Source organism: Passer domesticus, chromosome 4, assembly GCF_036417665.1.
Source record: "Passer domesticus isolate bPasDom1 chromosome 4, bPasDom1.hap1, whole genome shotgun sequence".
In the NCBI taxonomy this organism is placed as follows: Eukaryota; Metazoa; Chordata; class Aves; order Passeriformes; family Passeridae; genus Passer; species Passer domesticus.
In genome coordinates, this window is record NC_087477.1 from 54,447,028 (window position 1) to 54,472,429 (window position 25,402).

The 25,402-nt window shown below is 38.0% G+C and overlaps 1 long non-coding RNA gene across 1 annotated transcript in view; it reads right to left on the bottom strand.

Moving 5' to 3' along the window:
• The window catches only part of LOC135299243 (uncharacterized), a 35,414-nt gene that overhangs the window by 9,040 nt on the left and 972 nt on the right, over window positions 1-25,402 (bottom strand). Inside the window, exons 2-3 of the long non-coding RNA XR_010361270.1 lie at window positions 8,371-8,575; window positions 4,337-4,425 (exon numbers count right to left, since the gene is read on the bottom strand). This is a non-coding gene — a long non-coding RNA (uncharacterized LOC135299243). The remainder of the gene's footprint in view (window positions 1-4,336; window positions 4,426-8,370; window positions 8,576-25,402) is intronic.

The following is a 25,402-nucleotide window of genomic DNA, read 5'->3' on the forward strand; positions in this document are numbered from 1 at the left end:
AACCTCTCACTTAATGTTTGGGAACAAATCCCAACTTACTTCTGAACAAAATAACTACACTCCATATATAGGCATACTGTCCTGTCTAAATCCCTGAAAAGCAAGAAGTTCCCAAACACCACCTATGTACCAAAAATACCCAGAAGAGAGATGGTTGCATTTTATGATGATGAATCACAGCAATGACAGAAAAAATCTGGAATCTTGTTATTCAAACTCAAGGAAACCATGCACATTACAGAGGGAATGATAAACAGATTTCAAGATTTGATTAATATGCCACCCCAGCCTTGGATACTCAGCAAATTACTGTGCTACTTCAATTTACCAAATAGCTTTCACTAAGAGAAAAGGAAAGTTCAACTACATGTTCAATACCAACAGAGAAAAAGTGATTCCCCCCTTCTGACTCCTGAAATTAATATCCCTGAGGTATCAGTACCAGCACTTATCAGTGTAGGGCTGAACCCAGGTCAGCAAATGTCTAGTACCTTTCCTGTGCAGATGCTGGTATTCCTGAAGTTATTTCCCTGGACAATGAGATGAGAAAAGAAATAAGGAAATAGGAGCACTCCTACAGAGAACCACAGACCCCCTCGTACAATGTCAAAAGACTCTTCATCATAGCAAATTCTCATGTCACACTTTTTTGAAGATTATATTTCAGTATTTCTGCATGTGAGCTACACAGACTCGATCCCACCAAACTATTGGATTACTAAAAATCAATTTACTATGGGATTACTTAAATACCATGCTAGGTATCTAGTGACTAACTGCACATAGTGTGTGTGATATTCTGACTTGAGTGAGCTCAGCTCAAAAGGCACCTGCACAAAGCTTTTCAAAGCAACTGCAATAAATTTTACTGGTTGCGGGAAACCTTATAAACATTAAATAATGTCGTGCTTTATAAGCATTTCATTCAATGTGACTAAACACATGGATAGCATTGAGGATGATATTTAACTTTTTCCATGTGCAGATTTAATACCACAAGAAAATTTGAGTCCCTTATTGCTAATTTTCCACCATGTGGTAACTATTTGGTTGTTTTTTTAAACATTACTGAATTACAGAATTAAATTACAGAGCACAGCAACCACCAGTGGGCGTTGTATGTCCCTCTGGCTTAGCACAGGGTCACATATACTGGCATTAAATCATGACAGTATTCCTACTGCAGTACTGGTTGAGTTAATACAGGAATGAACACGCTAGCTGGCAAGATCACGTGGTTATGTACTTCTAAAAATAGAGCACACTAATGTCAGATTTGATTGATGTGACTCCATCAGGTTCCTGTCATTTTTAGCACACCTGTGACAATAACACACTGTACAGAGGTACATATAATGCTGGTGGAAAGCCCTGTTAGCATACATACCTCAATTAAATCCAGTTAGACTAATTTATACAGCTGTGCAGGTCCACATGTAAAATGAGAAGTGTCCATGAAAGTTGAAGCTAGAAACATTCACAATATGGAAAACGAGGGAAAAGTATGGTTTTTAGCTTCCCTCACAGGTTAGTTTACAACCTTAATCACTCCTTTTGGAGAGAGAAGCATTTTAACAGACCCACTGCAAACTGCCTCAGGAGAAAATGAAACAATAACCACAAACATTTCATTCTTTCAGTATCAGTGATGAAGACCATTTATTTCCACTGGATGAGTGGAACAGATCTTTGCTGTCTTTCAAAGTGCATCTTTTAAAATTTGACTAAAGTTCAGAGTTTTTTCTCTATTTAACATACTAATGTACATCAACAGTGTGGTATCTGAATGTGTTCCTCAAAAGCAGGAAAAAAATCTTCCAGATCCTATTCACTCCAAAATTGTGTATAAATATACAGGATTACAAATACACTGCCTAAGCTTTATGGAGCATGATAAATGCTCCTGAAGCATTTCCAAAGGCACAGTTCCTGAATTAGTTTATTTCTTTACTTACCACATCTTGGGTGTGTTTGAGACAACACTCACAGCAACAGATCAAAATCAGTATTGATAAGAATGGAACATAAAGTCCAATTCCTATCAAAGTAAGCACAAAGATTTTAGCTACTCTTTTTAGAACAACCAATGGTAATTAATGTAGCCTCAGCCAGCTTTAATTAATTCTCTCCTAGTTATTGTCTCTCAATATTGAGGGGAACAAAAAATTCTCTCAGTCTCTACTACCTAACATTTGCAAAGGCATACATAGAAAAAGAGCGAATAGTTGTTAAGAGTAACTCCCAATTATCTGTCATTCTATTCTCTCCAGACATATTACTTACCTAAGGGAGTAAAGAGAGCAAGATGTGAGTTTAGTACCTTGTACACTACTGGTTCCAATTTATATCTACCAAAACCTTCTGTATTAATATTATTATTAAGAATAGTAAAAGGTAGACGAAAGGATGGAAGCAGACCCTCCCCTCAAAAAACCATAACCAAAAAAATTAAATTACAAAGAAGGAATGAAGAAAAAATTTATGTGGGATATCCATACAGGGGGGAAGCAGAGAAGAGACAAAAGCAGAAAGGGCAAAAAAGCATCAAGTAAGTATTCGTTCTTATGATTCCTATTTTAAAAATCCTCTTTGAGACACTGTGTTAAGTGCTGAACTCACTTTCATTCATCTGTTCAGTAAGGTCTGTATTCTGGAGAGTTTTAGGATAGAAAACCCATTACTTATGCCCCAGGGCTCACAGGGGCTCAGTTTCAGAACACACATTAATTCTCAGAATATCCTTTCACCTAAACCCATACTAGGGCCCTTGAATTGTGTTCCTGTCCTTATATTAGTAACTCCCTATGCATATTTGCCTGGAAAGTATCATGTATATTAACAGCCTTTTGATACACAATTCCCCATATTTTTTAGATCTTGTTGCATTTCAATGTTACTGTATTTTACTTAGCAACCATTAAATTGCATATAAAACTACTGAAAAATTCAGACAGCATCAGTCCAGCCTTTATGCTTTTTGTGCTCAATACCAGACAAACAATACTTTCCCTGGCTAACTATTTTTTGGCATCATGCAAATATCCAAGACCAAAGTATTTTCTAAATATTAATTGGATATAACAACTACACAACTGCTGTGTGGACAACCAGCAGTACTTGCTCTTCTTTTGTTAATAATGCTAAGCTCGCAGGAGCTCATTAACAGTCTTCATCTAGACAATCATTTAAGCATCATGTCAGATGAACAGGATATGGGTCAGTGAATTATCTAGTAGTCTTTTACTGAGACATCACTCCACAGCTACAGCATGGCTTGTCAGGCCAAGTCAAAAATGAATATACACAGATCTTCATTTGCCTCTTGCTCAAAATACAAGTTCCTCCATTTCTTATTTCCAGTATGGCACCATATCCTCCACTCTACTCCATCAGCCTCTAATGCTTCAAAATTTCACAAAATATGGAAAAAAGGACTACACAGCATGCTTTTATTAACAGTTTCTGTAGAGAGACTTATTTTTCAATCCATATCTAAGATTATTTCTAATAGGTCTTACCTGACTGTACTGGTAGAAAAATCTTTTAAAAGCTCTTATAAAAGGAAATACCATCGTCGTGTTTCTTGCATTATAATACAAAAGCAGTTCATCAGTACCTAAAGAATTACATCTCTGCAGGAGATTAATACAACTCTCTTTCTGCTGTAGGCAGGATAATCTTTGCTAGAATTTCAAACTTCCTCCTAGCATCGTGAAGAGGTAAAAGCTCCTTGTAGGTAAAGGGAATTGAGCATTTCTATGTAATTCTACCATTTCCTTTGTAAATTTTAAAAGCATTGCTTTAGAAAGTTATCTAATAAATCTTTCATTTGTTATATTATGTTCTATATATACAGAATCTATCTTTCATTATGCAGAAGCTAAAAGGCCAAAAGTACAGATTTGTGTGCGCCCATCACCATTGAAGAGAAAAGAAGCACAACAAAGTAACTTCTCCCAGGGGAAAGAACATTGTGAGAGAACACTGTCACCTGCCTTAGGGAAAAACCAAAGGACTTCAAAACCCATCCTAGAGATCAGTTTAGAGTGCAGACATCATAATAGATAACTCAGAGGAATTAAACCTGCAACTTCCTGAGTATCTTTTATTACTATTTTCTGCATCCTGTAAATATTTGCTGGTTCAATTAATATTGTAATGTTATTTACATCCTAAGTGAAAAGGAAGATGTATTCTCCATTTTCAACTTCCTCTGTCTTGAAGACTGCATTGATTGCAAGGGGTTTAGAGATTCTGAGCTCCAAGATAACACAATGTCTTATTGCAACTGCAATGACTGTAAGACAGCAAAGAAATGCTTGTGGAGCCAACTTACCTCTGTTTGAGAAAGGCTTTTTTCCATCTCTGAGCACATTACAAAACCAGGCATCAACATTTATTTATGGGAAGAAGCAGCAGAAGCACCTGCAATTGGACACAGTGCAGACAATAGATTCTGGGCTAACTAGGAAAGAATGCTGCTGAGGCAGCAGGTGAAGGCAGCTTCACCATCAAGCACTGAGACAAAACACCCAACTATGCCAAGCAACAGGGGCTATGTCAAACAAAGATTGGACCAATCCAGTGCAAAGGGGAAAAGATGGTGCAGTAGCTTCACAATGACAGTATGCTGCTTAAGATCCTGTGGTTTTATTTCATCTGGTTGAGCTGTTATTTTCTTCACCAAACATCTGTTTGTCATCTCTGCCTCTGCTTATGATCTACACTGGTAGAGTGTTGATATGGGAACACTCAGACCCAAATTAGATACTGAGTTCCTTGACAACCTTCTTTAATCACTTCCTGGCACTACTGCATGAGCTGCCTACAGTACAGACCTAATGCCAAAAGTAGCTACTGCTTTCTGGTTTATACTGCTCTGATAGTTGCCAGGGAAGAGAGCAAGCAGATATTAAAGCTGCAGGTAACTACCTTAAATTACTTGCTAGGGAAATAGGATTAACTACAATTATTCTACAGTAGAATGACAAGCATCTTGTACGTATAAGCCGGCACATCAATACACAGAATGAAAGATTAACCTAAATCTGAAACTTTCTTTGCTATCTCTATTTCAGTCTTCAGATCTGTTCTGGCATTTGCCAGAGAGGGGAGAGTAAATAAAAGCCTTTGCCCTCCAAAATCATCTTTTACCAAAGGAAAAAAAATGAGAGATTAAAACTGTGGGAATAATTGGTCTTGTCAACAATGTTCCCAGATAACAGCTTTAGACTTGTTTAAAGTACCATAGATGAGAAATCTGGATGTTTGCATTGCTAGGAGGAAGATAAAGCGGTAAAGAGAACTGTTTAAGTGTCCCTGACGTATAAAACTAAACTCTGGTTTAAAAACAGATTGCTTTGATTCCTCACGGCATCACCCTGCCTCTTTTAAAGATCAGAGAAGCTTGTAAAGCTGTGTGGTTGCTGGCATATTCACCACATATGACAACTGACTATTAAGTAAAAATAAAGATGAACACCAATTTTTGGAGTGTTACAGGAATACTGGACTGACAACTGAGAGTGGGGAAGTGAACAATAAAAAGCTGTGATTTCTCATAATTCATACCTGCTTTTTTTTCCTACATCCTGCTGGTTTTTCACCTTCTCATATGTTGCCAATCCTTATGCACTCAAAGTATTGAGAAACAGGTGAGGAGAGTAACAAAACATGGGACAGAATACAAGTCAGGGAGCAGCTAAGAAAACAATGGTAAAAATTGCTTGGAAAACTAGGAATACTACTGGGAAATAGAAGTTGTTCTTGGATTTCTCCTTCTACACCATCCCATTATCCTCTAACTGAAAGTAGATCCAGTGTTATATTTTTACCTACTACTTTTATGATCAGATTTCTCCATTGTGTAAAAACACCCACTGAAACCACTGGGTATCCAGTCATTATTTCCCTTTATATTCATATGCTAGGAAACATTTCTTTCCCAATTATAGACAAAGAATGGAACATGCTTCCTAGAGAGGTGGTTGATACATCAAAGATGCATTTGGAAAACAATGTGTTTTAACTTCTGTTCATCCCTAAGGTGGTCAGGCAGTTAGACCAGACAACTGTTGTCCCTTCCAACTGAACCATCCAATTCCACTCTGTTTGTATTTCAAGGAGCAGACCACATCATACTTTTTGCCTTTTCTATCTTCCCTCTCACAACTTTTTCTAAGTCAAGCAAAGTTATCTAGGCAAAAAAAAATAATCCTTTTCCTCCAGATAAATAAGTAAACATAGAAAACTGCCTCCCTCTCCATGTTTCTCATGCGTAATCTTAAATGGGTAAAGAGTTTGCATCAAGTCATGCCCTGCACATATTTACAGGATGTGGATGTATGCATGCACTTACAAGCACATTCCTGTACTATACTCTAAAAGCACTGCCTCAAGCTAAATTAGAGAATTTATCTTTTGCTTTCTGAGACATAGAATTATATAATGGGTTAGGGCTGGAAAGCACTTTTAAAAGTCACGTACTCCAACCCTCCTGCACTGAGCAGGGACATCTTCCAGTAGACCAGACTGCTCAGAGCCACACCCAATCTGACCTTGAATGTCTCCGAGGAAAGGGCATCCACCACCTCTTTGGGCAACCTGTTCCAGTGTTTCACCATGCTCATTGTAAAAGCCTTCTTCCTTAGATCTAATCTAAATCAACCCTTCTTCTGTTTTTCATATTACAAAAGCCTGCTAAAAAGCCTTCTTATAAGGCCCTTCAAACACTGAGAGGTTGCAACTGCCCAGCTCTTTCAAGTTGTCTTCATAGAAGAGGTGCTCCATCACTTTGATCATCTTCATGGTCTTCCTCTTAATCCAGTCCAACAGGTCCACATCTTTCCCTTGCTGAGGACTTCACAGCTGGACTCAGTACTCCCAGTGGCATCTCACACAAGTAAAGCAGAGGGGTGGAATCCCCACCCTCTCTCTGCAGCTCATGATGCTTTGGATGCAGCCCAGAACATGCTTGGCTTCCTGGGCTGCAAGTGCAAATGGCTGGGTCATGTCCAGCCTCATTGGCACCCCCAAATCCTTCTCAGCAGGGTTGTTCCTGATCCATTCATGTCCCAGAGTCAAGCAACAAACTACGCCTAAGAGAAAACTAAAAGGGTGTAGCAGCAGACTGCTGTGAAAACTAATAAATCAGAGGCAACCACTGCTTTAGTTCAGTTTGTCGAGTACTGCTTTTTAAGTGACCTTTGAAAGACTTCGATAGGCTGAATAGATTTTCTTTGATTGCAGGGGATGAAGCTCAATCTACACTGCACAAAGTTAAAGTAGCAGAACACCTTCAGTGAAGCAAAAGGCGGTATGGAGGATTTGGGATAAAGAGAAGGAGGTCTTCACAGAGCTAGTTGTTATCAGACTGTGATCCATACCATTATCCTTTATATAGGTACTGTTCATTCTCTAATTACCACAGGATAAATTAGTGTGCAGACAGAGTGGCAACAGCAGCTATGCAGTACCTGTTCATTATCTCAGTTGTAACCCAAGATCTAAGCTACGCAGGTGATCACTTAGTGACAAAATAAAGTTGTCTTACACAAGAATCAAGGTACAATATTAACTGTCTGTGTGCCTGCACTTACAAAATATTACCCCTTTCATTGTTTGTTGTCAGAGACAGTCATCTGTCAAAGCACAGAGTCCAGAGACTTCCTGTGGCCCATTGCATTGTCTATGCAGTTTCCTCAAATGGCTTAATTATGTACCCTTGGGAGATTTAAACATCTATTAGCTCAAATTGTTAATGGTTTTCAAAATCCTGCTTGTATTACTAAAACAGTTTAGAATAATTGCTACTAAATAAATGGCGAGGACGTATTTTATGCCTGATTCACATCAATCACATCCAAAGACAAATGTACACAGGCCCCAGTAGCAGAACTCTGACTTGGTGATCAAGTTGCAGCAGCTCATGCATTCAGCTCTGAAAAACCTTTTATCAATTCCTATCTGTTGGCCCAGAGCTGACTATCTAACAAAGCAAGCAGGATTTGGCCCACCATGTGCTCCATTTTGAAAGCACACAGCTGGGATCGCCAGCATAAACAAATGTTGGCAGTGTTTAACTCTGTCAGGAATGCTCTGTTACATATGCTATGGGACTGTCCAAATCCCTGGCAGAAAATAAAGTGCCAGTGTTTAAGTAACCAAATCTTTTAAAAATACACATTTGTTTATTTTAGCAGCTCTAAGTGTACTCCCAAGGATAGCTACAGCACTAGAAGAAGGCTGTTCTGAGAATAATCCATTTTATTTCATAAGACTTTTTCTTTTGGAAAAGCAACAAGAGAATTTTTCACATTCCTTGCAGGAATTAGCTCTGAACTGAAATTTTTAGTCTTTAAAGGAAATCACCTTTCATCTTGAGTCCTGGGTCACTTTTACTGAAGACTGTACCTTCCTCACTTTATCACCTTACGTATCTTCTGGTGCTGGCTGTAAATCACAAACTTGGAAGAGAAGCTGCATCTATACCATGTTTACTGTGGCTTGCTTGTCTCCATTTGTTTAAATTGCCTTCTATCACAGATTGGCTGAAATTGGTCCAGGATGCTGAAGCCTAGCAAATACAAATATATTTGACAAAGTGGGCTGCAAGTAGATGAAAGTTATGAAACATTATATTTATAATTTATCTTTCACAAGCTAACATAAATATCTGCCCTTCTTTCTGTACCTTACAACGCTCTAGAACAGAAAAAAGTTACAACTGAACCAGACATAAAAATCTAAAGTAAATCATAAAGTATCCCTCAATTTCATTTATAATGCTTCTCAATACAACTCATTTATTCTCTTATCTAAACTTTCTAACCACACAGTAAACATGTAAATAAACTTTTTTGTCCTTGTTGCTAAAGCACTTTGTACAGTGTTGGATTTCAACTACTAATATCAATAACCTATAACTAATGTTTACCTAAATGCAAGTACCCAAAAGACTGACTTGGAAATGGATGGTCTATTTATTTAACTTGTGATTAGTACAAACATTCAATCTTTAAAATTGATTTATTTCTAAACACTCATTCTTCCCCATTTGATTTTCTGACAGAAGTTACCTGTAGGTTAATATAAAGGTAAAGCTGGGGTAGTCAGCTGCAGAATACGGAGCTGCATGAATTTTAATGTAAATGCAATTTCAAAGACAAGTCTTTCACAAGCTTCCTTTTTTCAGCTAACATTTATTTTTCTTGTCTTGTATTGCTTTCAGCAATATGCCAACATAATGAGTTTTTCTTAACTTATATTCAAGATTTAATACTCACTGAAGAAAAAAATTCACAAGAAAGGCAGATAATGCACCTTTCTCCAGTCCTGGACTCCAGCTCAAGAATCATCATGTGGCAGTACATACAGCTGTAAGGCCCATATGCATCTTACACAGAATCAAAACACCTTTTCCCTTTTCACGGATCCTCTGCAGTGCTACAGAAACCCTTTCTTCTCTAGAGATCTACAGTTTTGAACAGACCACATGGCACATTCTCTACCTTTGAAAAGGTGTGACTCAGCACTCAAAGCAGGACTGTGGTCCTCAGATAGGGCCAGCAGCAATACCAACAGATGAAATTAACTTGGAACCGGGAACTAGACGTCTTTACATTTCACTTAAAGTTCTGATTGAAATTACTCCTGAACATGAAAATTCAGGAGAAATATCAGACACGGTAACAGCTCACAATGCTGTGTCAGTCTCAAAAAAACCTTTCTACCTCACCTCATCTCTCTGAGCACATGGGTGGCCTACAGCTGCCTGAAGAGATCAAGGGCTGACCTAGAGTGTGTGCTGACACAACCAACCTATTAAAGACTCAAGATAAAAGTACAATACTAGGAACTGATGACAGAATTTGCTCTAATCACTTCCATCTACCTTGATAAAAAAGAAAAGGAAATACCTCTGTCTCAATCATTCAGTTTGAAGAAACTGAATTGTTGGTAAGAGAAAACCTGCAAAATAGTGCTTTAAGATACCTGTTAAAAGCCTCTTAATATATCTGTGTATGTCTTCATTATATTTACCTGAAGGTCAGAAAGAGAAGTAACCAGTGATTTTTAGGGGTTTTTTTAATATAGTTCTGGTTCACAAATTGTTCTGAAAAATAAACTGTTGCCCAAACATTCCAGTTTGTTCCCACGACTGAAAAAACAGATGTGTCATAACATAGGACAGAGCTTGAAGAACTTTTGGGGGTAATCCTTCTGAAAATACAAACTATTCCCTTTAGCTAAGAATTTGTATACATAGTACTACTGCATGAAAAGCAATTTTTAAACTAGAGTTTACTTTAAATAGATAAGAGACCAAAGCCATGTTCCAAAGTGTTAGGACACATAAGTATGATAACTGCCTTACCAAACAGAGCTTATCCAAATGACAGCGTGAAACCCTCACTGTTTGCCTGTATTATTTTTAAGTGCTTTCTAAAACCAACTGTCACCAAAACACATATTACCAAAAGGATGATTTTTTTTTTTTTTTAAATGCAGTATGTTTGGGAAAATACATACTACATATTGTGTTTGTGGCCATTCTTACAGTGGTCTCAGCTGCTTCCCATCTACAAAACAAGTCACCAGGATGGGAATGGAACTTCACTTGCAAAGTAATAGCCTTCAAATTAAGGAAACTCAAGTCCTTCATCTATTGCTATATGTTCCAGTGCCACAAACTAATAGCACTAGAGAGAGAGAGAGAGAGAGAGAGAGAGAGAGAGAGAGAGAGAGAGAGAGAATATCCCAGACTTGAAGAGACTACAAATTGACAAATTGTGAAGGAATTTCTGAGAGTGTTACATAAAATAGGTAATCAAAACTACTCCTGCATTAAAAAAAAAAATAAAATCAGCTACTACTTTTGCCAGTCTAGAAACTAACTGAAACTGATTAATGCCAAAAACTGTAATAAGGACCAGAGAAAGTATTTAATTTCCTTATTTTTCTAATAAAGTTCAGTAGTTCAGTGTATTGCCCTTTCAACAGTTTTTTTTAGGCTATTATTCCAAGTTGCCTTGGCTTTATTGCAGATGTCAGAGGCTTGATGAGATGATCAGTATTGGTTTCATATGGCAAGGGGGGTGAGGAGAAGCCAGTGCCAGCTCCAAACCCACTGCAGGACACAGCTGAGGATATCAGAGGAGTGAGAAAAAAAAAATCCCACAAACAAGGACAGTGGAGAAGAAAGGAAAGATGCTCCAGGGCTGGAGCAGAGCGTCCCCCAGCAGCCTGCCCAGAAGACCATATTAAAGTAGAAATTCCCTGCAAACCATGAAAAGCACCAGAATGAAGCAGACAGCCCCTGCAGCACATGAAGGGCAACACTGCAGTGGGTGGTTGCTCCCTGAACAAAATTGCAGCCCATGGAAAACCCCTGCTGGAGCAAGCTACTGATGCCCATGAAGGTCCCAGGTTGGAGCAATCTGTCACTGAAGAACTTTAGCTTTTAGAACAGAAAAGTATGAGGAGGTAGGAACAGCAGAGAGAAACTGTTTTGGACTGACTGTAACTCAATTCCCCATCCTCCTGCATCTCTAGGGGTTGGGAAGGGGTAAGAGAATGAAGTGAGGTTGAGCCTGACAAAGAGAGGGGACAAGGGAAGGTGGTGTTATATTTGTTTTTTTTCAAGCTAAGTCTGTTTTGTCCAGGATGGTAATAGGTAAGTGGTCCCTCATCTTCATCTCAGCCACAAGCTTTTCCATCTTTTTTAATTCCTCTGTACTGAATCACAGAATGATTAGGTTGGAAGAGACCTTCCAGATCATAGAGGCCAACCCATGCCCTAACACCTCAACTAAATCATGGCACCAATATGGTACTGTTGAAAAGGTGGAGTGCAAGAGCAGCTGGGAGGGCATCTGGAAGTCTCCCAAGTCCACTTTGTCACAGGTCATAAAGTACTTTTACAGGCTAGATTTCTTTGGACACTTCACCATCATGGATCCTTCTTTTCTTATTAACAACAGAACAACACCAAAAATGGCATTTACAGTATATACCTTAGACAGACCATGTTATTTCCTTCACTAAATACTTTCATTTGGAACATATTCAGCATTTACCTTGATTTACATCATATTACAACCTTTTTTTCCCACATAGCTTTACCTATAGTTATACACATACTACACAGGGCTGCATCATCGAACATGTTCATTGCATTTAGTGCTTACTTTGAGGAGATAAAATAGTGAACATCTGAAATTGCATGCAGACCTTTCAGCAATTTTTGTAATTGGATCACCTTTTGTAAGGTGATCTATGGATACATAGCATTTTTCTCATGTGCATCCAAAATTTTAGGTGTTTTATTTGTACCAAATCCCCATTCCAAGTGTTTATGATGTGGTTATAACCAAGAAACAAAATAAGAAAACCTCATCTTCCCATTGTCTATCTAAAATGTATTACACGGTAAGATAAGCCTAAATACTAACTACTAACTAAATTCTACTAAATTCTAAGTACTAACTACTACAGTTGGGACAACTAAATTCTTGCTATAGCTATTTTGCTTTCTGAAGAAGTCAAAGATAAAATGACAAATGTAGATGTTACCAGATCAAAAGGATACTGTTCATTAAAAATGTGAAAATTGTAGAACAAACCTGTAATGCCCAACAGCCTACTTGCCTTCTGGTACTGATTTGGAAAACAAAATGAGATATTTCTCTGCCAATATTGCCATCAGACTCATATATGTGAACACAAATGGGTAATGACTTACCCAGGGTAATTAAGTTCATTCCCTTGATATCATGAGTGTCCCACCCAGGAATGCCTTCTACAAACTTGTCAAATTCCATCCTAAAAGATGTTAGTTTTGTTTCTGAGTTCCACTAACATTAATTACATATCATGTACATTTACAGGCCCTGCCATTTAATTTCTAAATTCTCTCCAAGCTTCATCCAGCTAAATAGCTATACATTCTCCTAAGTTCTCATTCAAGTCCCTGAGCTCTGGACTTGTTTAGCCTGAAAAAAAAGGAGGCTCAGTAGAACTTAATTGTTCTCCACAACTACTTGAGTGGTGGTTGTAACAAGGTGGGTGACAGCCTCTTTTCCAAAGTATCAGCAGTATCAGACAATAGAAAGTTTTGCCAGGATGTTTAGATTGGATATTAGGAAAAATTTCACTGAAACTATTACTGAGAATTGAAATGGGCTGCCCAGGGAAGGTGGCTGTGTCATAATCCCCAGAGGTATTTAAAACAGGTTTAGATGTGGCACTTGGGGTTTTGTAGGGAACTTGGCAGAATTAGGTTTATAGTTTCTCTTGATGAGCTTTAAGGGTCTTTTCCAACCCCAATGATTCTATGATTATACAGCTGAATGTACTGTACATTCATATTCTCTCCTGTAATTGATAAAATCACTTATTTTATGATTTAATTTAAACTAAATTTACTCATTATACCATAATCCATAGTTACTTTCTCTGGCCTGTTGTTTATAGTCCAAGAATCATTAAGTTCTGCATGGATCTCCTGAGATCCAATCCCTTGCGTCCAACCTGCATGCTCATGGAAGGTGAACTAGAGCAAGTTGCCAGGAGCACAGTGGACTCTTACTCAATGAAAACAAGTTAAAATATAACCATCTCCTCTTCTTGCAGTGCTATCAGGCAGCAAAATGATCCTAGAATGCAAGTACTAATAAAAGCTAATATAAAACTCACTTTTATTAATATTGCATTAACCATAGCCAAAAACTCCAAGATTCTGGAGCCTCTAGCCAAGCAATTACCAATAGCACATTAAAAGCATCTGTGCTGTGTCTAAAAACCTATCTGTATGTTTGGGGCTTTATGAGAGCACAGTCACTGCCAGCCATATCCAAACTAACTTACACTTAACTTACTCTCAATTTTAATCAGCTTCAGACATTAGGAGAGCAAGACACAAAAGCAGGCAAATACTCAGACAGTCAACCTGTTAGAAGTTGCAGTCATAGCAGTGAGCCTGCTACAGACAAACGCAGAACAAAAACAATGTAAACTCAATATTGTCTTACTAGGTATCTGCCTGTGGAGAGAGCAGAACGGATCACATTTGAAGCCAAAACTGCTTTTCAGATAATCCTTCAAAACACAAACTCCATCTAGTCTTTCCTATTGTAAAGCAAGTCATACAGACAGGGTTAAGACTGTGTCAGAGACTGGGTTTTGATTTTTATATTAGGAGTGAGAAATTACATGAAAAACTACCTTTTTCATGTTGGTATATTAGTTCTCTCAACCTTAATTAAAAACAAGGTTTTTATTTTTCTGTTTGAAACAGAAGATGGCTTGTAGAGTTCATCCACATGCATGTCTGTGCATAAATATGAACACACCTTCCCTCTGTGAAAAGCCTAGCATCGCACAGAAGAGAAACAAGAAGGGAAGAAGCCTAAAACTTTCTCCTACTGCTGTGCTGGCACTGACAGGGTTAAATTGAGTGTCCATTTTTACTGCCGGTTCAGATAAATGGGTTTCATTTCATTGTTTCCTTGTACTTGATAAGGTTTTTGGATTGATTCCGGTGGCTCACAGTGCCTTCCAGGCACAGGATGTTATTCATACTACTGCATCCAATGGCTTTCACAACAATGTGGTTTCCTCTTACAAAGACAGGCATTACAAAACTAAAATATCAGCAAAATCAGTTTCTCCATTTTTGTAAAATGAAGAAAATTCTGTGAAATGAAATCAATTTTGTCACAGTACAATAACCATGACAACTAGAAATATCAAGAGAACTGGAAAAAATTCTCTCTTCCACCAGAATTGGACAATATTAACACAGTGTGGAGTCCATCATTCACCTTAGTAATCCACAGCTATAAAAGTATCTAAACATGTTTCAAATTATAGAAGCTCCTCTTACAGAGCAGGAAAGTATTTTTAACTGAGTCAATTAGCAGCAGCAGCAACTCAGGTTCCTATAACTGAAAAAGTATGTCTCTCCCCTCATCCTCAAATGCAGCTAATAATGTCCATTGAACCCCAAAAGGATTTGCATTACTTTGCACTCAGAAATACAGTGAATCTGATTGCTTCACAGCAGACTAAATTCAAGACTTTCGCATCACTGCCTCACCTCATCATTGACTCACATAGTTTCAGAATATCTGTACATCTCTGTATGCCTTCATTTAATGTAGTGTCTGCAATAACAAGTACACTAACATCTATACACTCAACAGAAATGCTGCTAACATTCCTCAGTAATAATAAACTATTTTAAGAACTTAATTTTTTAATTAATTCAAAGAAGCCAAAGAACTGATTTTTCATCACCCCAGTGTGGTGATTGCATTGAACTTCCAAGACCGGGCCCATCATTTTGGAGCACATGGGAAATTTTTACTACAATAGCAATGGATAGTACTTTTGCTTATGATCTGATCAAGAAAATAAAAAAGGTTATTAAAATACCTAATGTGTTAAGTATTTTCCTGCTTTTCATATGAATTTGGAGAATACTTTCCCCAACATGAGTTTGTCCCTACGTTGCAGAACTAGAGAGCCAGCTCTGGTTTTTATACATATACTCTGATCAAAATCTTCTAGGACCATTTTAAACTTCTTCTGACATTTTACTGAACCTCATCCAGCTCTTTCCTCCATGTTAGCCTGCTGTAAACTGTAGCGTTGGGACTGGCTGCATATAGGAACTCCAACACTGCAATAGCAATTGCGTTACACCACCTGTCTCACACATCCTGCCACCCTAGGGAATCCTGCTCAATGGAAATCACCCAAACACTAAGTGCAGCAGTGTTCAACACTGACAGCAGTACCTGTGAGTAGCAGCCTCTTCACCTGCTACATGGCTTACCAATTCTGAGGCTTAGGGAACAGAGTACATCACATTATCTCCTCAGCCTTCCTAACTCAGTAGCCTGTACACTCACAGGATGTTAAGGAGACTGCTGTCAAAAGTCAATAGTCTCATCTCTGAGCCATCACTCGTAGCAACTGCTACAGGAGCACCACAGTAATCACAGCAAGTATGACACAGATGACAAATCAGAACCTTTACAAAGAGTAGTGTTTGCTAGAACTAAGCACACAGCCCACAGAGCTTGTAACCTGGTGAGTAGGAAATGCCAGAGCAGGAGTTTTCAATTCTGCCTTTCTTCAGGAGTTACAGCCTACCTCCCCACAAAGTGCATGAGGACAACTAGACCGGATAATGATTCACATCTCTGTATCCTCTATATGTATATAGACCAGGCATTAGTAAATGGTGTTCCTCAAATCAAATTCCTATTAGTTTTTACAGGCAATCTGAATAGGGTCATATAGAAAAAACTAAAGACATGCTCAGAGCACTGTTCTCACTAGGACTCAAATCCTGGAACCTGAAGGTACATATTCAAAACCAGACAGAGTAGGGTATCAAATCCTGCTCTCTGACATACTGGATGATCACCTAAATGGTATTAAAAAGGGGAATGATGTTTGAGTAAAAGGATTTATGTAACCTGCTAATTTAGAAATATTTAAACAAAAATTTCTTTGCCTTGCTGTAGAGCAATATGTTCAGCACCATCTTCTTACATTCAAGCCCAGTTCTCTTACACCCATGAGGAATTTAACACCTGTGCTTGAGCTTTCCTTTCAAATTAGCTGCTCATCAACTCTATTACTAAACAAACATGAAGCAGCTGTAGCTCCCAGACTATGATTAAAATTAAACCCTTCAAATCCAGCCTAGCTTAGAGAACCTCTGTACAGTTGTTCTCCATTGATTAACTCCAACTGGCTCACTACTAAAACTAATCTATTAAGTCTGAAAAAGAGTTTCAAATAAAGCCTTTCACATCAATGGGATCCAAATGATATTTCAAGTAAAACACAAAAAGTTGGTGCCAATAAAATGTTTTAATAAAAATAAATAATGTATAGGTTTAAAATGCTTTTTCTTTACTTTAGAGCAGTTAAACTGTGGATTACTTTATTGATTCAGCATTCATTGTTTTGCTTTGCACAACACTGGAAAAACAGAACAACACACTTACTGGTCTTGTAAGGGAGGTAATGGAAGATGATAGAACTACAAACCAACCTGCCAAGTACCAGCTACATGCACCACCTGTGGTGAAATACTGAGTGCTTACTAGAGGGCTGTGTTCCAACCAGGCTATAGAATAGGTTTTCGATCTGAACTTCCCAGCATACCTACCCCCTCTGTGCAGTCAATGAAATACAGGAAAAGAAAACTAGGCCTGATCCACAGGTCTGCATTATCCTGTTTAGTCATGATGTGATACACAGAATTAGAAGCTAGAAAGTTACCTACACACTAGGCAAATGAGACTTCCAAATGAAGTCTCAAAACATCTCAGAAAATAGCTCTTTGCCTTCACAATGTCTCTTTAAGAGAAAATACATCTACAGGATGCTGCTAACTGAAACTATGAGCAATACTAACCCAATCACATACTGTCCTTTCTCTTGTTTCTATTTTAGGTTGAAAGCTTTTGCCTCAAGATCCATATTTTTTTTACTGGCACGATTAAAAGGCTAAATCCTCTCCATGTAATGTTCTAGTTAAATTACTAGTATTTCACTAGAACCTAAACAGCCCTATAAATATGTTAAGTATTTAACATCTCTTTGTTAGTATTCTCATGACTCCTTTCTCCACCTGCTTACTGACTTCAGCATTTAAAAGTCTGCCAGCATCTTCCCCTCAAGATGGAGCTGGCTGCTGATTCACTTGGACAGCAATTCCACCCCCACTTGTCCACCACATCCTTGTCCACACACAACCTCTCAAAAACTCATGATACCATTTCACCATTTTGAGATAGTAGCCTGATGTATTGTATGGTGCCAGCACTAGGGATATTTCTCTGAGTCAGATGCACATCATAGTCTCCAGAAACTTGTGCACAGTTGAGGAAATGCCTGATTCCATTCTGAGGTTTGTAACAGATTTAAAATCTGGGCCAAATTAATGTTAAAACAATTTTTAAAACAAACAAAAAATGTCTACAACTTCATGAGAGGTGGGAAGACATAGAAGGCAAAATATTTGGGAGCTTCAGAGATTAATAAAAGCACCTTAGAGCATGCAGCCTGTGTAGAGAATCTTACTGTACTTCAGGAAGAGAAGAATGGAAACACCAAGGATCTGCCCCTTCAGACATCAGCCTAGAGGATGACTACATTGCCTTTCTCATGCTGAGAACAGACCACAATCCCAGCAGTAGCCAAAACCACATCATCAATACAACAAAGATTATTCCCCAGCCTTTCTGCAGAGAGACACTTGGTGAAGGCATAGGACAGCACTATGCATCCAGATAAAATGAGTGTTCTGTCACCAATATCCAAGGAGGCATTTGAAAAAATCAGTTTTCTCCAGCTGCACCTACTTCTTCCATTAGCAAGGGGCTTATAAGTGATCTTTAAGAAACCCCAGCACCTCCTGAATCACATTCCCACACTGACATGCCCACCCATAACACATCACTGCTACCAAGGCTTAAAAAGAATTTACTCTCAAGTACCTCAACTCCAGAGAAGAGCACAGTAAGGTACAAAAGCAGGTGTAAACCTGTTGGAAGTTGGAGTCACAGCAGTAAGTCTGATACAGACAAATTCAGAATTAACACAGACAGTGTAAATTCAATAGCCAGTCTTACTGCTGGGAGAGCAGAACTAATAAAATGGTTGACTGCTGCTCAATCCAGCATCACATCTGAAGACATAAATACTTTTTTAGATGCTCTTTTAAAAATACACATCACTGGCACCAAGCTGGGGGAGTTCTGTCACATGCCTCCACAGGCAGGAGAGGAAACAAAAGGTGTCACTTGCAAGTATTCTTAGCAGCTCTTATCAGTACCCACACTCTGAGAAACACAGGGAGAAAAAGACCTAGTACCTTCAGGTGAGAAAGGTGGGACAGTTGCTAGGTAAAGCAAGGAAGGGGGGGTTTCACACAGCAGAAGACTCTTAATTTTTGTGTTTTTAGAGTTGTCACTGTCATTTGGTGGACAAAGGTTCTACTTGCAGGAGTGGGCAGCAGTGAGCTGGGTCTTACACTGCTAAAAACCCTCGTTTCTTAATAGATGTCATGCCTTGGATTCGTTTTGATTCCACAGGGTGCTTTTGTTTCTCATTTCCTTTACCATGTGATCAGTGTTTGTTTGTTGTCTTTCTGTGTGTAATCTCTCTCAGGCCATAACCCAGGCATGACATAGGAACACACTAAGTCTGAACTGATGTTGAAGCTTTCCAGAATGTTGCAGTAAACTGCAATGAACAGTGTTTCAAACAATAGCTGGAAATATTATGTGGTTGTGAATCTTGACTATTACACATGCCTACCAAGAAGGACAGTCCTTTACACATTCTGCCGGTCCCTGAGAAGACTGACCTATACATAAACATCCTCTCTTCTTTTTAATGCCCCAGCACAGCAGAAAAGCATGAAGGGTTATTAACTGACCTGGCCTGCAGGACTCACTCCTTGTCTCATACCACAGGACTGCAAATGTTCTTTTTACAATACAAATTTACTCTAGTTTAACAACATTACCATGTTCCCTAAATTCCATTACACTGGGAGGAGTGTGGAGGGGGCAGAGGAAAGAACCACATCTTTTCCATTTTCACTCCAATTTCAACCAGATGCAATGATTGTCATCTTGCATCCTGCCCCCAGGTGAGGGGGCCTCTGTACTTGCCAGGTTGGACCATTTGCCTTGCTCAGGATAGAAGGAATCTTTCTCCCGGTCTCCAGAGGAAAATGAAGTGCAATGCTACATTGTGGATAACATCTCTAACCATAGATACACAGATTGACTGTTGCTATTGCAGCGCAGTGTGGTATTTTTTTTAACTAGACTACTTGTGGCTTTCCATTATATATTTGGGGAAAAAAAAAAAAAGCATGTCCCATTCATGGGTCTGGCAGAGGTAGACATTTTGTACCTCCTAGAAAAGGCAGTTTTGGGCACCTCAGGCAGTGACGAAACCCGAGCTATATCTCTGCCATCTGCAACAAAGGCAACAGCATGGATGGACATTACAATTGTTGAATTTTTCCCCTGGACCCCAATGTAACCAGAACTGAGACCAGTTTTGATCCATCATAGTACTATACATCTGAACAGGTCAGGGAGAATTTCATGTCTAGAGCTCTGGTCCAGTTACAGCAAAACCTCACACATCCCCCTAGGGATTCCACCCTCCAAAAAGGCCAAAGAACAGTAAGGATATGCCTTAATACTCTGTTAAGAAGTTAATTGTATAAATTACACCCCATCTACTGCACACGTCAGAAATCCTTCTGGATTATTCCTTAGTCCTCCGGGATGCACTGAATCTGTGAGACTGAGCCAATCTCACAGATTTCACTTTTTAAAATCTAAACCAGATCATGCCTTGTCACAACATAGTTTCATGAAGCTGTGACAGCAAAAAGACTATTTCTATCTTTGCCAAATTAGAGTTGGGATTTCCAGAAGCAGTAGCCACCCCTTCAGAAAAATAATCCTTAATTGGGAAAAAATACCTTGTGCTGCACTTAGACTATAAGAAAAGCACTGACGTACACCAACCATATGCTGTGGGGAAAACAGCCTGAAAATAGGTGATGCATACTGAAATGTTCCCTTTCCTTTTCTCTCAGGATCAGAACATGGAAAGATCAGCACTTTCAACTTCTACTCACTTACCTACTGTGACAGGACAAAAGCCAACAGATGTTCCCAATGCAAAGCACTCAAAAATCATTAGTCAGGCTCCAAAACTCAGAACAATGGCTTCAGAAGCAGAATTTAAAAGAAATATAGGTGTGCTCTTCTTTTGTTCTACCTTTCAAATTTTTAAACCTTTACAATCAGGTTTTATGTCAGTTCATATCCAAGGGGGACAGACATTCTAGTTTGCATTGCATTTTTTCAGTGGAAGCTAAAATTTTTACATCATTCATTCTTTCAAGTTACTGAAGCTTTAAAAAAAAAGTCAAGCAGCATTAGGATGGTGAATGCTGCCATCTCTGGCTGCTCTATTTCAAAACAGCTTCCATACTGTATTATGGGTTAGAAACCTTATTTACTTCATGCCAAAAAGGAGGTGATGATTGTAAACTTGTTTTGTCTGCTTGTGCTGCTTTTAGAAAGTACAAGACAAAAAGCTGGCCAAACCAGACTTACTAGATATGATGGGCAAAATACATTTTTAAAAAATTTACAAGTTATTGATGATAGTCCTGATAAGGGCAAGGATTAGAAAGTTCTACATTTTCTTTTCATCTCTAACTGCTTCAATCTAATAAATATTGTCAACATTTGGAGGCACTCTGGATGAATAAACAAGTAGGACAGTTTGAGTCAGACCATCAAAAATGAAAAGGAGTTAAGTCTACTTATTTCCCTTTGATATTTGTCCGGGGGGGGACCCACAAGTGGATCCATTATAACTTAGATTTTACACACTTACAAGGAAGTGACTGGACAAGTATAATGAATAGTTCAGAATTCGCTCCAGAGAAAAAAGCTTTTTTTGTCTTGACCTAAACTATACCTATTCTACATGAAATGGTCTACAGGTTTTCCTTTCACCTCCAAAAGTCCACACAAAAGCTTTTTTAACAAGATATTCACTGCCACTGCATTAGTAAAAATTTCCTTCTTCTGGAAGAGAATCTGCATTCAGGACAAATTACACAGAACCAGAAGCTATGGAGGATAAGAAAAGAAAATCACTTGTAATAGCTCTTCAAATTCAAATGGGCAATGCAAACAATCATAGCACGTACATGCTCCAGTTCTGTTAGGGAAAAAAAATGCTGAAAGAAACTATATGGCAATCCTGGGAGAGAGGACACATAATTTACAAAGAAAAAATGTACAGTTTTATGGCCATGAGGACAGCAGCACTGAAAATGAACACCCTGCCACAAGTTCATTCTTCTTTTAAGTGCTGCCAATCCATATCTCCATCGAAATTTTAAAGGACACCCATGTTGTCTCAGAGGAAACAGTAGAAAAAATATACAGCCCAAAAGGAAGCCACATATTATTTTAAGGTTGGGGGGTTATTGTTGTAAGTCCCTTCGCAGAAGAAATGCTATGAATGCGAGTACAACCTGCCCAACTAGCAACAACCACCTGTTTATTTCCTACCAAATCCCAAACAAAGTACAAAAAGGAAGAAAACATTTTTTTTAAACACTGAATTTAATAAAGTTTTAAAAAGATGCTACTCAGAAACTATATTTAAATTAAACTTGATTATAGGTTAACAAAGAATACTCACAACAGTGATATATGTGTACATGAAATAGAAAATCTTTCCCCATGGATCCTGTGGCTTTCCTAATGAGATACAAACTCAGCCACATATAACAAGGCAAATAAGGCTCACTGGAAACAAAAAAAAAACATGCCCAGAAAGGGAAAAGTCTGCATAAAAACATGTAGCACAAAGCAGGTAACTTGCCACAAAAATTCTGTTGTGTTTAATTTATAGTCTGTATTTTCCATACAGTATCAGTAAATAAGGAAATGAGTTTTTGGCTATACTTGCATCAAACATGCCAGCTATTTGTCAGGAAATATCAAAAAATCATATGCTCAACTTACAGAATCAAATTTCCATCCATAAAAAATGAAATTACAGCACAGAGCAATAGGCTGCTTTTTTAAGCACTGGAAGTAACACAGTTTGATTTTTCACTCATTAGTGCCCTAGATTTACTAGGAGATTTTTTTCCCATAGACTGATTTCTAAATGTTCTCTCCCATCACTAGTAAGAGAGGAATTTATGTTGTAACCCCTACAGGTTACAGGTCTTTTTCCTACTTATCTAACAACAGAATCAGAACTCACCAGATTTCAATCATTGTTGTGATTGTGCCTGTTAAAAAGGTATAAATCTGGCCAGTTTAAAAAAATACTAATAAAGAAACAGACTAACAGAGAAACAAAAGTGTTTATATGCATATAAAAATGTTCCTTATTAATCAGGATAAAACACAGAGCACTTACCAGAGAAGAATAACAGAATTTGAAGAAGTACCCATGCATAATTTTGGGATGACAAGCAGAAAGTAGGTCTGAGTTCAAGTAAACACCATAGAGAGTTGGCATCAGCATGAAGCCACTGTACATTTGCAGTTACTTTTTCATTTCTCTTTTACATTCCCTCAGTGTGCAACAGAAAGGAATTTTGGTGAATGCTCCCTGACAAACTCTAGAGCAGGATCTCAGTGTCTGGAGAAGCAGATATTGAGGGTCTGGCCAGCTAGAAAAACTTCACTACAAAACTTGACAAAGTGACAGCAGAGGAAAGTGATGGAGTGATCAGGCAAAAGAGAAGAAGCTGAGAAGCCAGAACCAACACACGGTTTCTGTACCAGGGATGCTGAGGATTGGGGGATCTTAGTTGGGGCTCCATCCTGCCCTGACAGGCTGACAAGCCCTTCCTATTTCCCAAATACTCCAAGTACTGAGCCATAAGCCAAATAGGAGAAAGGCAATTTTGAGAATATCTGTTTACCTGTGCTTAAAAACCTAACACTTTCAGCTTAAAAAAAAAATTCTGATCACATTTAAAATTTGGAAGTAATAACAAAACCATTTTCAGAATGCAGTATTCAAAATGCTATGAATCAAATTATCTTTTTATTTACATCTGTCATGCACCATCATGTCCTGGGGATGCTTTGACACTGGCACAACTGCTGCAGAACATTATGACAAACCACAACATTCCAGAGTATGTACTTTGTCTCACTGGGGAAAAATTAAAATATAGTTGCTCTGGTTCTAACTCATATCAGATTTCACTCCTTCTGTAAATGAGTAAACAAAACTGTATCGATCTTGGCTGTTACATCAGTCAAGAGCTTTGATATTTCACAAGGGGCCCACATTTATAAACAAAAGAGGGGAAAAAAACCCATATAATCTGTCAGGTTGGCTATCAAGAGAGCTACCTCAAGTTTCTCTGGTTTGGGGAGGTATTTCAATATTTCCTAGTACAACAAAACATGATGGAAGAAAAGTCCAAAACACCTAAGTTTGGGTCCAGGCTTATGTAACACAAGACTATGACACAGATGCTCGATCCCAGCCCTTCACTTCCACCAGTCCTGAGCTTCTACTACATTTTTGTAATGATCCCCTTCAAACTTGAATGATGAAAGTGCACATTTTGCAAATGACACCTAAGCCAATCTGCCCCATCTGCATGAATGACAGCAAATGATTTCACTCTTTAGGCATTCAAAATAAAACGCACATGCGGCAAATTCCAAGCTGGCAGGAAAATCCAGTCATTAAAAAAGTGATTTGTTTTCTAGAATTGCAAACACAAAGGCTCCATTTATTTCCCATCCCATAAAGAAAATGAACGGTTACATTTTTTTTAAACAACCACAGCCCGGACATATTGGAAATGTTTTAATTTCAAAAATACTAACTGGCAAATTAGAGTCTAAATAGCTTTTCTAAAGTGGTACCATTTTATACACAGTTTTCAGATTTATTTCATCACTTTGCCCTGCAGGAAAAGGTTTTATCATCTTCTACATAAACTGTAATGATGCCTATTTGTTGCTGGTGTCACTAAATTTAAGAAGAAACCTAAGATACATGAATTTTTAAATAAAATTACACTCATTAACAAGAAAATATATCATACATTATGGGAGCCCAAAAAAATCTATATTTCTATTAAATAAGATAGTTATTATCTCTGTCTTTCCTACTTTCTCTTCATAAAACACAAAAATGGAAACAGACCAGCAAATTAAGAAAATAGCAAACATAATTGATCTAGCCCCATCCTAACAAAGCTTGCAACCATGATCAACTTTACACTAAATGAGCTGTTTAATTGGACTCATCAGTACTATTCCCTATACAAAATGTAAGCACATGCATCATTCTTTCCAGGATCATGATTATGTAAGGGTCATTTGTAATGAAAATAAAACTACCTCCTTTTTTTTCCCCAAAACTTCTCAATCTGCACTTATTTTTGTGGCTATAGCAGCATCTGGTGGACAAATAGCAAAATGAACATCTGGCATATAACAAAAATATATGTATTTTAAAATAAAAATTGCTTTAATTGCTTTTTTTTTAATTAAAAAGAAAAAAGAAAACACAAAAAAACCCAGTTTAGATAATCCTTAATAACTTTAAAGTTATTACATCTCTTTTGATCCTTACCTTTTCCTCCCTCATTTGACCTCTCAGGTAAGTGTTTGTGTACTATGAAGTGCTGGTCATAGTCTACCAGTGAACACAGGCCCACTTTGACAAAAATGTACAAATACCCCATAAATACTAAGGTTGCACAGTTAAGTAGTCAAAAAAATTAGAACCTATCATAAATGAAGTTTTAAAGTTATAGTTAAGAGAACAAAAC